Source organism: Bos mutus, chromosome 21 (assembly GCF_027580195.1).
Source record: "Bos mutus isolate GX-2022 chromosome 21, NWIPB_WYAK_1.1, whole genome shotgun sequence".
Lineage (NCBI taxonomy): Eukaryota > Metazoa > Chordata > Mammalia > Artiodactyla > Bovidae > Bos > Bos mutus.
Window position 1 is genome coordinate 68,096,845 of NC_091637.1, and position 9,854 is coordinate 68,106,698.

Sequence of the window (9,854 nt, forward strand, 5' to 3'; positions counted from 1 at the left end):
CTGCCCTTCCCCCAAGGGCTGGCCTCCTGCTGTGCCATGCGGGCCTCCCCCCCACACCCTAGTCTGTGGGAGTGATGAGGCAGGACAGAAAGAGGGGGAGGCACTCAGGCCTGCTGCCTGCAGCCAGCAGCGTCCAGGCCCAGAGACCACTCAGACCGCATCTCTGCTGGGGACCAGGGACCAGGTCCTGGGCTGGCCCCCCTTGATGGGGACGCTCTGGAATCCAGAAGACCAAGCTACCATAAGGGGACCCCAGGCGTCAGTTCGCGGGGTCAACTGGCCCGAGGGGGCTCCCACGCGGGGTTCAGCGAGCAGGGCCCGGGAGGCTGGTCAACCTGCCGCCAGGCTTTGACAGGAAGCCTCAGTGGATAAGCCGGTTACCTGGCGCGCTGCCAGGGGGGCCTGCAGGAGGTTTGTGGGAGTGGGCGGAGCAGCGGAGCCCAGGGAGGGGGGCGGGCAGAGAGGGCTGAGGCGGGGGGTCCACTTTCAGAGCTTTCCCGGGACCCCCACTCCCCGCTCCGTGTGTCCCACCCCCCAGAGCCACCCCCGCCCGGCAGGAGAGAAACTGGGAGGGCCGGGAACAGATCGAGCCCTGGCGTAGGTGGCGCGGGTATTTACGGGCTTGGGGAGAGTCCCTGGGCGCCCCGCCCGGGGGGCAGCGGTGTGCGGGGGCTCGGGCAGCGGTGTGCGGGGCCTCTCTAGGAGCCCCCCAGTAGACTCCGCCCCGGGCCCGCGCCCGCTCCCCACGTGGCCACCAGCGGGCGGGGCTGGGCGGCGCCTCCTCTTCCTCCCGCGCGCCCCTCTGAGCCTGAGCCCCAGCCCGAACCCGAGCCGTGCGGAGCCGCAAGGTGGGCCGGCAGCCCGCGGCCCCCTCATCCGACCCCGACCGAACGCTGGCCCCATCCCCGCCCTCGGCCGCCGTCCCTGTCCGGTAAGTCCGCGCCCTCTGGGCCGGCCGGGAGCCGCGGGGAAACTGAGTCGGGGCCGTGGGGCGCTTGCGGCTCGGGAGCGGAGTTGGGGTAGCGGCGTGTGCAGCCCGGGGGACGGCCCGCAGCCCCGCGGCGCAGGGCAGCTGGGTCCCAGCTCCCGGGCGGGGATCCCGCGGCGCCCCGGCCCCGTCGGCTCGCGCCCCGCCCCAGACTGCCGGCCCCGGCGCGGAGACGCCGCCCGAGCGCGCGCTGCCCGCGAGTGGTGGGCCGAGGGCCGGCCGGGCCGCCGCCCTATCCAGTGCCGGCAGGTTTCCCCCGCCTTGCGGCCGCCACATCCTGACCATGAATCAGCCACAGTTGGGAAAATAAACTTCATTTTCGCGACCGCCGCCCCGGTGACACAGGGCACGCGGTGGCCTGCAGCCCCGGCTGAGCTGCTGGGTCTGAAGGTGCCGGGGAGCAGTGGGCGCAGGGGCCTGGGCACCCCGCAGGCAGGCCTTGGGGGATTGAGCCCCCGGCCCTGCCCTCCGTCCTCCGGAATAGGGCTGGCAGTCTGGCCCCTACTCCTCCAGACCCACCCTGGGACCCCTTTCCTGGGGAAGAACCTGGGGAGTGACCACAACCTCAGGAGGGAATCTGTACCGCCCCCCACCCCCAGCTTGCCCGCCTGACCCCTGAGGCCCCAGGCTGCCCCTCCCCAGCCAGACACACCAGGAGTCAGAGGCCCTGTGATGGCCAAGCCCTTGCCCCAGCCAGGAATCAGGAACAAGGCCAGAGGTCGGGCACACCCATGCAGGATCGGGGCTTGGGAAGTCCCCTCCCCACCAGCCCTTCCCCCTTCTCCCTCTGGCAATGGGAACCGCCAGGACTCTGGCCTTCTCGGGCCTCAGTTTCCCTGTCTTCACCCACAGAGTGGGGACAGTGGCTCAGGCCTGGACCTCCTGTGTCGCCCAGCAGTGGAGAAGTTGGGGACCCGGAGCAAAGCCCTAGACTCCCTGGCATGGCTGCCCAGGGCAGGGGAGGGGGCAGGGGGTGGCGTGTATGCTGCGGCCCTCCTGCAGCTGCTGCCAGGGCCTTCGGTCCCAGTCTGGAGTCTGAGACCTCACACCGTTCCCACCCACCCCTGTCCAGCCCAGCACCAACTTTCTGCTCAAAGCCCAGTTGGTACCGTCAGCCCCTCTCAACCACTGCCTAGGTCCACCCTCCCAGGAGCTGCCAGTGCCCAGCTTGGAGCTGACAGGTCATCAGGGCAGGTGTGGGTGGAGGGGGCGCTGGCGTGAACCCTGGTGACTGGTGAGGCTGCCCTCCCGTGACCCACGCAGGTGGCCAGTTCCCCGAAGGCTCTGCTCCTTCGTGACAGAGAGTTAACCACCAGGTGAGGCCTCCACTGCGTGGAGGTGCTGACGGGCTGTCGGAGCTAATTGCACACACCTCCCCCTTAAACCGGGCCCGGGAAGCTGTGCCCTGAATAGACTCCGTTTGCCTTTCGTCAAAGTGCAGTTGTCTCCCTGGTTGGAAAAGTGAGCTGGTTCGTGAAGGTGGCGGGAGGGAGGGATGGATCCTGGGCGGTGAGAGGGGCATGGCCCTGCGTGCAGGCATGACTAGCTGGCCTGGCCTGGACCCAGGCAGCAGTGTGCCCAGAGGTGGGCTCGAGCCCCTGGCTTGTGAGGGCGGCCAGAGGGGGATCCCAGAGGTGAAGTCCCCGCCACAGCCCGAGGGTCTGTGGGCCGAAGGAATGGAGGAAAGGAATCGGTGAACTGGCCTGAACGTCCCCACCTGCTCTCTGACTATCACGCCCCCCCGGGTGAGGGTTGGTTGTGTTTCACAGAAGAGGAGACCAAGACGGGGTGGTTGGTTGACAGGATCAGTGCCCGCCGTCCTGGAAAGAGGTGCCAATGAAGCCCCTACTGTGTGCACCAGCCTCTACAGGGGCTGGAGCGCGGTGTTCACCATGCTGGGCATGGGGAAACTACTGTCCCGAGGGGGAGAGAAGTGGGCAGCCCGGGGATCCAGAACCCGGAGGCCGGGCTGTCCCCCTGCCCCTCGTCACCCCCGCAGTCCCCACAGGAACAGCAGGCATGTGGGTACAGCCGCCTCAGGGTCCCGCCAGCGACGCTCTGGGAGCTGGGGGAGCTTCGTCCTGGCCGAGCAGCGCCCCCTGCCCCTGGGCCTGCAGTGGGGGGCAGGTGCTGGCCCACCCTCGGGGTACCGCCCTGTGTGACTCCAGAGCACAGCAGCCCTTGCAGACTGATGGCGGCACTGGACGCCAGGAGCCACATGTTCTTCGAAGCAGCGGACCCTCCTAGGAGTGGGAGAGGGGGCAGACATGGGTGGAGGGCCCCCCTGAGCTGTCTGAGGACCGAGGGGCCAAGGGCGAGGGCGAGGCCACTTTCCTGCAGCCCCCGTCCCCCCACCTCTCCCTCACCCCGACTCTTTCCAGCTGCAGCTCCTGAGGGCCCCGCTCAGGCATCCCCCTGCTCATGGGCTAGTCCTGAACCCTCCAGCCCCCGACTTGGCGAGCTGAGTCCCCATCAGAGCACCCTGGGGCCTGATAGGGAAGGAGGCTGGACTAGGGGACCACCTGCTCCCACGAGGCTGTGCCTGGACCCCAACAGGGAAGGCAGACCCTCGGGAGAGGCTGTGCGGCCTGCACTGCTGGGAGGCCCGCTCGACTGGGGCCATCGAGTGGCGCCCTCCTTAGATGGGAAGCCAGCCTGAAAACACGCTTAGGGAGGTGTGGGAGAGCGTGTTTTGCACCCCTTCTGCAGATGGTGCCACTGAGACCTAGCATCAAAGGTGAGCGCTGTGCACTGTGGGTCGGGAAGGCGGAGAGGGCTGTTCCGCTCTGGCCGCATGAACAGCCCTGGGTGGTGCTTTCCCAGGCTCCTCGGAGTCCGCACTGGGCTGCTGTGGGCAGAGGCCCAGCCTCTCGCCCCGCAGGCAGTGGTGGCCCCCCCCCCCACACCCACGTACACACGCTCTCCCAGCAGACCCCGCTGCGGGGCAGGCACTGCTCTGTCCCTCAGCTTGGCCTTGATCCTTGCCCATGCTGGTGGATCCGGGCGTGGATACCAGCGTGGGCCCTGCCCAGCTGGGGGAGGGGGCCTCAGTCTCCCCGTCTGGCCTGGTGCCGGGTCCTCTGGGACCCTGGGACGCAGCCTCAGTGTGGAGCCTGCCTCCCTTCACCCATGCGCCTGGACCAGCGTCCCCGTTTCTGCTCACGCACAGCTCTGCAGGGCCGCCCGCGCAGCAGCCAGGAAGCAAACATCTGCTCTTTCCCAGGCCCCCGGAGCAGGGGGTGTGGGGGGCGCTGGCCATCCCCCTTTCCCGCCTGGCTCTGCCGCCCCACATGCACGAGCGTGAATGGCCTGAGAACACCAGCCCGGGGTGCCCAGATCAGCTGCTGCCCACTTTGGGGACACCCATGCCCACCACCCCGCCCCTGTGCTTCTGGGCTGTTCCCTGGGGGCAGGATCAGGCTGTCCAGATGGAGGCACGGCCAGGACCTGGGCGGTCACCTCTGAGAGGAGCGGGGGAGCTGGCCAGGTGGGCCCGGCCCTCTGCAGGCGGCAGTGACTCAGCCAACCCAGGTCCCTGGACAGCATCCTGGCCATTTTACAGATGCGAAAACCAAGTCCAGGGTGGGCCTGGCCCTTGGTGCCTGGCAAGGAACAGCATGCAGCATCTTGTGCCCAACACTCAGGATCCTGCTCGCCCGGTCCAGTCGGGCTGCTGGCACCGGCCACGTGGGTCGGGAGGCCCAGGAGTGCTGAGTGGGGCCCTGGAAGGCGGTGACCCTCCCGCTCAGCGTCACCCAGTGAGCCAGCCGAGGAGGTGGCAGTGGGCAGGGGCCCGCCCTTTCTGGCAGTGGCGGGCCTGCTTTGCAGCTGGCATCCACGGATCTGTTGGCAGATTAGAGGGTGGGGTGGCATCAACCTGCTTATCCCTGGGTGAAGATAGGAGTCAGGGCCCAGGGGTCCTGAGGTCCGTGCCCAAGGGACATGGCTGGTCCGCAGCAGAGCCTGGTCTCAGCTGGAACCTGAGCTGTCCCCTGCCCCCAGGCCCTGGCCACAGCCCCTGGTGGTGCCAGGCTCTGGAGGCTGGGCCCTCCCCCTCCCCACTCTGCAGCTTTGTTCTCCTTCCTCTGGGCAGGCAGCCTGGACCGGGGACACAGGACAGGCGGGGCTGTGGCTGGGGGGACCCCGGGGCAGGCAGTGGGTGGCCTTCATGTCTAACCCCAAGACCCCCAGACAGGCACAGGGTGGTCAGTGACTGAAGCTGGCCTGACCCCCTCCTTTACCCAACTCCGCGGATCCTCCCTGAGCGGCCTTCCCTGCAGGGTGCAGGGGCCAGGGGAGGGACCTACACTTCCTGCCCTGAGCTGTGTCTGCTCTTCGGGGAGAGAACCCGGGCAGAGGGGACGCTGGCAGTGAGCCCCGGGTCTGCGTGCGGCCCAGCAGAGCCTGCAGGTGGACGCTGTGGCCAGACACCTTGCCCCTTGGGGCGCCACCAAGTTCCTCACCCTCTAACCGCAGGCCTGCACACGTCACTTCCCTCAAGCGCCACCGCTGACTCTGTGATAGAGGGTGGCGGTGGTGACCACTGTCCCCGTCGGCCCCCGAGCCGCTCCCCATCTTTCCAGCCTCAGGCCCCCGGAAGCTTGACCAGAACCCGAGACTGGCAGAGGTGGCCAGGCCTCTGGACACTCCCTGTTAGCCCGGCTTGTTGTGCACCTGGAGTGCTGAGCCCAGAGAGGGGGTGACAGCGGAAGGCAAGGACGGACGCGGCCCCTGTGAGCCCGCAGGGCAGGTGGAAGCGAAAGCTGGGCTTCCTGGTGTCAGGTGCCTCCACCCTTCCTGTTCTCTCCCTGCACCCAAACCCGAGCTGGCTCATCCTGGGGGAGGGGGACTCCCAGATCCCCTCAAGCCCGTTCCCAAAACCCAACACCCGCAGTGCCTAGCTCAGGGTGGACCCTCCTCCCAGTGCGCCTAGCACAGGGGCGGCACCACCCACCGCCTCCAGTGGCAAGTGTTTCCTGTCGAGTCAGTCCCCTACGAGGGGCGCCCTGTGGGGCCCCCACCAACTCCTGCTCCTAACGAGGACGGTGGGGTCCAGAGAGGTCTGTCTGTCACCCCAACCTGACCCAGGTCCTGGGGCACCAGGGACCGAGCCCCAGCCTGGCTCCCTCGACTGCTGGTGCAGCCCACCCGGGCCCCGATCCTTCTCTGCTCACAGCGCAGGAGAGTCGGCTCCTGGCTCTGGTGACCGAGCTGGGGACAGAGCCGCTCGGAGCCCAGGTCTCCCTGTGAGATGCCACCGGTCGCCTTCTGCCACTGTGCTTGCAGACTCCCTTTCTCACTGTGAGACGACCGTACGCCCCCTGGATGCGGCCTCTCTTAGCATCTGGCGTGTGTCCTGTGTGACACACGCCATTTCACGTGGTTGGAATCCCACAGTGCAACCAGCCGCCTGGTGGTCGTCTCTGTTTCGTAGTTCGCCCCTGCCCTGAACGTCTTGGTGCCCACCTGCCTCCCCAGTTCCTCTCTCCTGCTGCTGGGTGCCACGGTGGCCAGCCAGCCTCCTCACACAGTGAGGCTCAGGAGGCAGAGGCCTCGCACTCCATCCTGGAGACGTAGGTGGCAGTGGGCAGGAGGGCTGTGTGGACAGGAGATGGGCCAGGGAACCGTGGGACCCTACATGCCTGAGGCCCTGGGGGATGCGCCCAAGCACGGGTGGACAGTGGGCGGACACTCAGTCTCCTCCCTGAGGCCCCCTGCTGCAGGACTCCCTACCTGGGACAAGCCCAAAGCAGGTGACCCACACAGGTCAGTCGAGATCCCCAGAGGGCTCGGGGCCTGGCGAAGATGACACAGAGAAGCAGAGATCCTGGAAAGGAGGGAGACAGGAAGTCACGGCAGGGCAGCCTCAGCTCCCCCTCCCACCGGGCAGGGCCTGGGCTGCCCCTGAGCTCCAGGGAGCTGCCAGGAATGTAATCCAAGAGTTGCCAGGCAGTGGAAAAATTTTGGTTTTGTAGGAGCTAAAAATATTGTGTGGCAGCCCCTGCCTCCCAGTTCCGGAACCCCGCTCCTGCGGGTTTACCGCCCACCCCCGGGGAGACGAGCTCACTCTGTGCGCCCCGCCCCCAGCCTCGCTGGCTCTGGGCCCAGAAGCACCCCAGCTCAGTGCTGATGCCAGCAGGGCTGCCCCAAGCTGTCTCCCCGGCTGCTAGCAACCATTGCCCGTCACAGCTGCCTTCCTTAGCCCTGGTCCCTGCCCCGGCCCCAGCCCCCTCACCCTGCACCCCTCACCAACAGGGACTGCGGAACAGAGAACCCCACCCACTTCCACAAGGCGGGAGGCTCAGTCCCATGGCTGGGCTGCCCACCCACCAGGCTGCCCAAAGCCCAGTGTGCCCTGGACCCCTCCAGGGCCTCCCAGCCGCAGCTCAGTGCGTGTCCAGGACACAGCCCAGTGTGTGCCCGGCTCAGCTTCTCCATCTGCAAGGGCTGGTCTCTGGGGTCTGGGAGGCCAACTTTGACCCTGCCCTCTGCTACACACACACACACACACACAGAGTTTGATTATTGTAGGCAGAGGTAATGGCTTCCTGTTGGTCAGCACCACTGCCCAGGTATGAGGGCACCCAGGTGGAGGGGCCAGCATCACCATGCCAGGCTGGCCATGTGCAGGAGAGCCAGATGGGTGTCTGAGGAGGTGGCACCTGTGTGGGCTGGGTGATGCCAGTGAGCAGGACACCCAGATCAGTGAGTGGACCCTGGGAAAGCTCAGAGGGAGACCCTGTCTTCCAGAGCCCCAGTCGGATGGGGAAGGCATGACCCCTTCCCAGAGGACACCCCACGTTAGCGGAAGAAGGAAGATGAACGCTAAGAATCTGTGGGCAACGCCCCACTAATGTCAGAGGTTCGGGCTTTCCCTACAGACGGCCCTTCCCTTTGTCCGCTGTAGATTCGGTGGGGGGTGGGCTGGGCTGCTTGGAGGACAGAAGAGGTGCTGAAGAACCTGACCTTTCAGATGCCCAAGGCACAGGGTCTGGCCTGAGCCTCTTGAACTTGGACCCTGGGAGCTCCAGACTTTTTCAGCCTGCGGTGCTGATTCCAAATTCTGCGCAGGCCCTGCCCTTGGTGGGCTGGCCACGGCCCTCGCCTGAGGGAGCCCTGAACGCCGGGAACACATTCCTGAGCTCGGGGCCCGCCCGGAACAGAGCTGCGCCCCCGCCCGCTCTGGGCCTCGGCTCCGCCCAGAGCACAGCCGAGGCCCCGCCCCTCGGAGCCCTGGTCTTTGCGCCCGGCCTGGCTGCGGGGTGGGCGCTCAGCCGGTGGACAGGGCAGGCCGAGGCTGAGCACGGCCAGGGCTGAGAGCCGGGCACCCACGGACTGAATGACCACAGCCGTGAGAGCCCGCCAGGCCCAAGTTTCAGTATGAAAACCCGCTGCAGCCCGCCTTCCGGCTCGCTGCCTCCCACGCAGGGTCCCTGCGTTGTCCCCAGGGGCCGTCGCCCACAGCCTGTGCTCCTGAGAGCCGTAAACGTTGGTTCCCTCGAGTCCCTCCAGTGTTCTCTGCAGAGATGCTCAGTCACCACCCAGAAGGGAACAGGCAAAGCTGTTTGTTCGGAATTGCAGCAGCCAGGGAATCACCGCCGTGTGGTTACTGTATACATAGAACGCTACCTACACACCCTTGACTATATAACACGTATTACTATGTTAAACTATTTTCTGTGTACAGGAAGCTTCTTTACAGGACGGGCTTCCCGGGTCCTGATGGGGGCAGCAGGGCTGGGGGAGCTGGACGGCTGAGGGAGATGAGGGCCCCCACGCGGTGGCTGGGCGATGTCCTGTCCTGTCCAACTTTCTCTGCTTTGTCCTCGCTGGGAAGTGAGGACAAAGCCCAGGAAGCTGTGGGTTACTGATGAAGCCTGTGCCGTCGGGGGATGTCCCAGGGCCGTCGTAGGGCTTCCGGGGCTGTCGCTAGAGATAGGGGTCTGATGTCCTGCAGGTCTGGCCCACAGGGAGCGGGCCGCGTCCTGGGCCGCTTCCTGTGGGGGTGCTGGGTGTTCTGGTCTGGTGGCTGCAGCTGTGGGTCAGGGCTCTGTATGTGGTCTGCTGAGGTCCATTTATGTACTCACTCTTTATCCTGAAAAGTGGTTGGACTGTTTCTAGGAAGATGTCCTTGGCCTCGGGCCTGACCAGGTGGACCCTGGATGAGGCTGGCAACCTGGTAGGCATCAGAGGGAGAAAACTCACCCACCTCAGCCTCTGGGTCCCTAGCTGAGCTCACGCTCCCAGCTGGATGCCCCGTGCTCACTGGGCCGTGTGGGACGCGGCCAGTGGAGCCCTTTGCATCCTCTGACTGGCTCAGTGCCTGTGTGTGGAGGGGGTTGCGGACAGCCAGGGCAGCTCGGCTGCAGGACACAGGGCCTAGGGTCAGGCGGATGGTGGGCAGACCGGGCTGGTCACCAGCGGTGCTTCCCCTCCCCTCAGACCCAGGGGCTCCCCTATGGGGGTCTTTCGGGGCAGTGAACTGGTGGCCCTGGGAATTAGGGGTGTGTGGGGAAACCTGGGCGGCACCGGAGGGGCAGCTCTGGAGGCCGGGTGGCCTCTGGGAGCTTGTTTCTCCACGTCAGGGGACTCCTGGGGCTCTTGGCTGGAGACACACTTGGACGCCAGAGTGCTGGCCTGGGAGAGTTCCGCTGTGTCCGCCCAGCCTGTGCCAGGCAGCCGGGGCCTCGGGCCAGGGGAGGCGGGGGCAGGAAGGGAGGGTCAGCTCTGGGTGCTCCTTAAGCAGCGGCACCCACGGCCGGTGGCAGTGTGTGCGGAGATCTGTCTGTCTGTCCGCTGGGCTCTTCACGGTGCTGGTGGGAGTGCCCCTCGCCCACACCACGAGGCTGCCCCAGAGGGGCAGCTG